The following is a 6,878-nucleotide window of genomic DNA, read 5'->3' as shown; positions in this document are numbered from 1 at the left end:
CGAACAGTCACTTATGGGGACAAAATGTCTGTCCCCACGAATTTGAAGGTATTTTTGAGGCTCAAAATGTGCTTTTAGTGTCAGGCTTACAATTAGGTTATGGTTAGGTTTAGGCTAATGGGGTGGGGTAGACATTAACTTTTGATGGGTAGGGTTAGGGTAAGCACTAAGATATGAAAATGAGTGTGTTTGTGTGTGTGTGTGTGTGTGTGTGTGTGTGTGTGTGTGTGTGTGTGTGTGTGTGTGTGTGTGTGTGTGTGTGAGAGAGAGAGAGTATGTGTGTTCTCTTAAAGGTTATTTTGTTTTATTATTTAAAAAAAAGGGTTTTGTTTTTTTCAGATTTCCAGAAAACGAGAGAATTTTCTATCATAGTTTCTGTGGAGGAAATGAAACGAGTCACATCATATATTTTTTTTATCAATTGCAGTTAAGCTGGTGAATCAAATAGTTGGTGTTTATTAGGAAGTAGACAGATCAATCTGAAAGATCAATTTGCAGTCGACTTCTTTAAACCCCTGCATACGAAAGCGGTCGTTTTTCCAAACTGCCGAATTTATCTGAGTCTCTGCAGCTTTCTTACCTTCAGTGTTCATATTAGTGCTTTAAGCCATGCAGTATGCTTGCACAACTAATTGCCTGTTTCCATCTAAAGGATTGTTTACTCTGAATATATGATTTAGCACCACTTGAGCAGTACTGCTGGTTGTGTTTGCCAGTGTGTGTGTGTGTGTGTGTGTGTGTGTGTGTGTGTGTGTGTGTGTGTGTGTGTACTTGTTTTCATGACATCTTAGGACAATTTTATGATAACACACTCACAAAATGAGGACGCTCAGAAAAATGAGGACATTTTTGAGGTCCTCATTTTTCTGAGCCTTCTAAAGTGTTCTAGAGGCTCCCAACATGCTCCCAAACCAAAAATCTCGAAAGTCCTGAAACATCACAATTTTATGAAAAAGTGTGTTTAAGTGTGTTTAGCGTTTTTGCTCACTTTCAGTTTCGCCGCCTACTGGCCAGTTTTGGAACTTAACACACTTTAAACACACTTTCAGTGACGTCACTCTGCGAGTCCTCATATTGTAGGTGTGTCAGACACAATAACACATTTGACCCAGGTTATACCCTTCTGGGGCTTAGCGGACACATGCGTGGACAGCACCTTTTAGTTCTTATGTCCAAAGTCGTATTCAATGTTGAAATGGAGGTGAACTTTATTTCAATCATTCGTGGAATAGTAACAGATGAATTTTGAGGCTTCTGAAAATTGTTCGTTCAAACCTTGCCAATTAAACAATCATTCTAACACACATCAAAAACTTTTCACATTTTTATACATATTAAGGTGAGCTATAAGCAAGGGTAACAACAGTTAAATCAGGCAAATCTTGACAAAAATGAAGGTCTTTAGATTCAGTTATCAGTACCTGCACAGCTTGGTTTCTTTTGTTGTTGACAAAATGTATCGAAATATAAAGTTTCAACATTTGTCTAATTATATTACTATTAATTAATGAGTCTTACTTCTCAAGATCAATGCACAAATTGTCTGACCTTCACTATGCAGAATGATGTGTGTGCAGATTTTGACCCTTGAAGAGTTTATATTAATCTACATTAATATAATTGCATCTGCAATCTGCAGTTGAACTTGGAGATTCCTGCCGCTGTCATCTGATTCAGTATGATCATCAGGCTCAGTCTCGACTCTGTGTATCTACAAGAATTGATGAAAAAAGTCAACACTTTATTAATTATATTTTAAATTCAACTTACCTTATACTTTTTACAATATAGTATAAAATGCATATTGTTTCTTTAAAAACTAATAACACACTATTAAAAACTGCAGAATGCACAATTCCAGCTTCATTTAGTAATTCAATTAGTAAATAAAAGTGAGTAATTAAGTCACTTAATTAACTAAGCAACGGTAAATGTCACAGAAGTACAATTCAATTTCAATTCAATTTTATTTATATAGCACCAAATCACAAAAAAAGTCGCCTCAAGGCGCTTCATAGATACAGAGAAAAACCCAACAATCATATGACCACCTATGAGCAAGCGCTTTGGCGACAGTGGGAAGGAAAAACTCCCTTTTAACAGGAAGAAACCTCTGGCAGAACCAGGCTCAGGGAGGGGCGGCCATCTGTTGCGACTGGTTGGGGTGAGAGAAGGAAAACAGGATGAAAGACATGCTGTGGAAGAGAGACAGAGGTTAATAACAGATATGATTCAATGCAGAGAGGTCTATTAACACATACTGAGTGAGAAAGGTGACTGGAAAGGAAAAACTCAATGCATCATGGGAATCCCCGGCTGCCTACGTCTATTGCAGCATAACTAAGGGAGGATTCAGGGTCACCTGGTCCAGCCCTAACTATATGCTTCAGCTAAAAGGAACGTTTTAAGCCTAATCTTGAAAGTAGAGATAGTGTCTGTCTCCCGAATCCAAACTGGAAGCTGGTTCCACAGAAAAGGGGCCTGAAAACTGAAGGCTCTGCCTCCCATTCTACTTTTAAATACTCTAGGAACAACAAGTAAGCCTGCAGTGTGAGAGCGAAGTGCTCTAATAGGGTGATATGGTACTACAAGGTCATTAAGATAAGATGGGGCCTGATTATTTAAGACCTTGTATGTGAGGAGTAGAATTTTGAATTTAATTCTGGATTTAACAGGAAGCCAATGAAGGGAAGCCAAAACAGGAGAAATCTGCTCTCTTTCTAGTCCCTGTCAGTACTCTTGCTGCAGCATTTTGGATTAGCTGAAGGCTTTTCAGGGAGTTTTTAGGACATTCTGATAATAATGAATTACAGTAGTCCAGCCTGGAAGTAACAAATGCATGAACTAGTTTTTCAGCGTCACTAAGAGACAGGATATTTCTAACTTTAGAGATGTTGCACAAATGAAAGAAAGCAGTCTTACATATTTGTTTAATATGTGCATTGAAGGACATGTCTTGGTCAAAAATGACTCCAAGGTTCCTCACAGTATAACTGGAGGCCAAGGTAATGCCATCCAGAGTAAGAATCTGCTTAGATACCATATTTCTAAGATTTTCAGGGCCGAGTACAATAACCTCAGTTTGATCTGAATTAAGAAGCAGAAAGTTAGCGGCCATCCAGGTCTTTATGTCTTTAAGACATTCCTGCACTTTAACTAATTGGTGTGTGTTATCTGGCTTCATGGACAGATAGAGCTGGGTGTCATCTGCATAGCAGTGAAAATGTATGCTATGTCTTCTAATGATACTGCCTAGGGGAAGCATGTATAATGTAAACAGAATTGGTCCTAGCACTGAACCCTGTGGAACTCCATAATTGACCTTAGTGGGTGAAGAGGACTCTCCATTTACATGAACAAATTGTAGTCTATTAGACAGATATGATACAAACCACTGGAGTGCAGTACCTGTAATATCTACAGCATGCTCTAATCGCTCTAATAGGATATTATGGTCAACAGTATCGAACGCTGCACTAAGGCCTAGCAGGACAAGCACAGAGATGAGTCCACTGTCAGAGGCCATAAGAAGATCATTTGTAACCTTCGCTAAAGCGGTTTCTGTGCTGTGATGAACTCTGAAACCTGACTGAAACTCTTCAAATAAGCCATTCCTCTGCAGATGATCTGTTAGCTGTTTGACAACTACTCTTTCAAGGATTTTTGATATGAAAGGAAGGTTGGAGATTGGCCTATAATTAGCTAAGACTGCTGGGTCTAGAGATGGCTTTTTGAGTAAAGGTTTAACTACAGCCAGCTTGAAGGCCTGTGGTACATAGCCGATTATTAGAGATAGGTTGATCATATTTAAGATTGAAGCATTAATTAATGGCAGGACTTCTTTGAGCAGTTTTGTAGGAATGGGGTCTAAAAGACACGGAGGATTGGAGGAAGTAATTATAGAAGTTAACTCAGAAAGATCAATTGGAGAAAAAGAGTCTAACTTAACATCAACGGTACTAAAAGTAGCTGTAGATAATGTTACATCTGTGGGATGATTATTGGTAATTTTTTTCTCTAATGATAAGAATTTTATTTGTGAAGAAGTTCATGAAGTCATTACTAATTAACGATGGTTGGCTCAAAAGAGCTCTGACTGTTTGTCAGCCTGGCTACAGTGCTGAAGAGAAACCTGGGGTTGTTCTTATTGTCTTCAATCAGTGACAAATAGTAAGATGTTCTGGCTTTGCGGGGGGCTTTCTTATAAATCAGCAAAATATTTCTCCAATTATGATGATCCTCTAAATTTGTGACACGCCATTTCCTCTCCAGCTTACGAGTCATCTGCTTTAGGCTACGTGTTTGAGAATTATACCACAGAGTCAGGTACTTCTGATCTGAGACCTTAGTTTTCACAGGAGCTACAGTATCCAGAGTCATATGTAGTGAGGAGGTAAAATTATTATTAACAAGATAATTGACCTCTGTTGGGGTAGCGTTCAGATAGCTGCTCTGCTCTGTGTTGGTACAGGTCATTGAAGATGATAACAGTGGGTGGATTACATTCTTAAACATAGTTACAGCGCTTTCAGAAAGACATCTGTGATAAAGTCTACTCTCCACTGCTGTGTAATCAATTATTGTAAATGTAAATGTTATCAGGAAATGATCAGACAGGAGAGGGTTTTCAGGAAACACTGTTAAATGTTCAGTTTCTATGCCATATGTTAAAAACAAGATCTAGAGTGTGATTAAAGTGGTGGGTGGGTTCTTTTACATGTTGAGAGAAGCCAATTGAGTCTAATAACAGATTAAATGCCATGTTGAGGCTGTCATTCTTAGCATCTACATGGATGTTAAAATCACCCACAATAATTATTTTATCTGAGCTGAGCACTAAATCAGATAAAAAGTCTGAGAAATCAGAGAGAAACTCTGTAAGGCCCAGGTGGACAATTAGATGATAACAAATAAGACTGGTTTCTAAAATTTTTCAGCTGGGGTGGACAATGCTAAGCATCAGGCTTTCAAATGAATTAAAAGTCTGTCTTGGTCTTTCATTAATTAATAGGCTGGTGTGAAAAATTGCTGCCACACCGCCCCCTCGGCCTGTGCTTCGAGGTTTCTGGTAGTTAGAATGACTCGGGGGTGTTGATTCATTTAAACTAACATAATCATCCTGCTAAAACCAGGTTTCTGTAAGGCAGAGTAAATCGATTTGTTGATCAATTATTAAGTCATGTACTAACAGAGACTTGGAGGAGAGAGACCTAATATTTAATAATCCACATTTCACTGTTTTACTCTTTAGTTAGGATGTGGATACTGTATTGTTCTTTCTTTGTAATTGTTTATGTTTAAGTTGTTTGTTGCTGGTTTTTAGTTTGTTTTTTGTCTTTTTGGAAGCTGACACAGTCTCTATGGAGATGGGTTTTTGGGGGGGTAGCAGGAGGAGAGAAGCTGCAGAGAGGCGTGTAAGACTGCAACTCTGCTTCCTGGTCCCAACTCTGGATAGTCATATTATGGGGGGTTTAATTAATTTGTCCATATTTCTAGAAATGAGAGCTGCCGTCTCTCCTTATAAGACCAGGTTTCCTCCAGAAGGTTTGCCAATTATCTATGAAGCCCACATCGTTTCTGGGACACCACTCAGACAGCCAGCAATTTAAGGAGAACATGCGGCTAAACATGTCACTCTTGGTCTGATTGGGGAGGGGACCAGAGAAAACTACAGAGTCCCACATTGTTTTGGCAAAGTTACACACCGATTCAATATTGATTTTAGTGACCTCCGATTGGCGTAACCGGGTGTCATTACTGCCGACGTGAATTATGATTTTACTGAATTTACGTTTACCCTTAGCCAGCAGTTTTAAATTTCCTTCAATGTCGCCTGCTCTGGCCCCTGGAAGACAATTGACTATGGTTTCCGGTGTCTCTAGCTTCACATGTCTGAGAACAGAATTGCCAATTACCAGAGTTTGACCCCCGACGGGTGTGTCGCCGAGTGGGGAAAAACGGTTAGACATATGTATGAATTTGAGGAGTGGACCCAAAATGCTGACACAAAGGAACGTGAAAGAAAATTTGAATATTAACAGAAAGCAAGCCGTTTATTAATCTCTACTTTTAAGATTAGGCTTCAAACTTTCCTTTTTGCTAAAGCATATAGTTAGGGCTGGATCAGGTGACCCTGGATCCTCCCTTAGTTGTGCTGCAATAGATGTAGGCAGCCGGGGGATTCCCATGAAGCACTGAGTTTTTTCCTTTCCAGTCACCTTTCTCACTCACTGTGTGTTAATAGACCTCTCTGCACTGAATCATACTTGTTATTAATCCACAGCATGTCTTTGTCCTGTCTTCCTTTTCTCACCCCAACTGGTCACAGCAGATGCCCGCCGCTCCCTGAGCCTGGTTCTGCTGGAGGTTTCTTCCTGTTAAAAGGGAGTTTTTCCTTCCCACTGTCGCCAAAGCGCTTGCTCATAGGTGGTCCTATGATTGTTGGGTTTTTCTCTGTATCTATTATTGTGCGATCTACTGTACAATATAAAGTGCCTTCAGGCGATTGTTGTTGTGATTTGGCGCTATATAAATAAAATTGAATTGAAATTAAAAGATTACAAAACAAAAGGCAGAGGTGAAGCTAAACAATAACCTAACCTGGGGAAAATATTTTTTATTAAAAAAAACAAACAAACCATGAAACCTGACATGGATACAAAGATACCTGGAACATGGAAACGTGGCACCAAAGACAACAGATGACCTGACACTGAACAAATGAGGACAGGACTTACAGTGGCTTGCAAAAGTATTCGGCCCCCTTTAACTTTCCCACATTTTGGCACATTACAGCCACAAACATGAATCAATTTTATTGGAATTCCACGTGAAAGACCAATACAAAGTGGTGTACACGTGAGAAGTGGAACAAAAAT

The sequence above is a fragment of the Aulonocara sp. 'chitande type north' Nkhata Bay genome, linkage group LG1 (genome assembly GCF_057382095.1).
Source record: "Aulonocara sp. 'chitande type north' Nkhata Bay isolate Kocher_YH1m ecotype deep benthic linkage group LG1, A_spYH_male_GT1.1, whole genome shotgun sequence".
NCBI classification, from domain to species: Eukaryota; Metazoa; Chordata; class Actinopteri; order Cichliformes; family Cichlidae; genus Aulonocara; species Aulonocara sp. 'chitande type north' Nkhata Bay.
The sequence above is the reverse complement of the archived record's forward strand: the minus strand, read 5'-3'. Positions refer to the sequence as shown.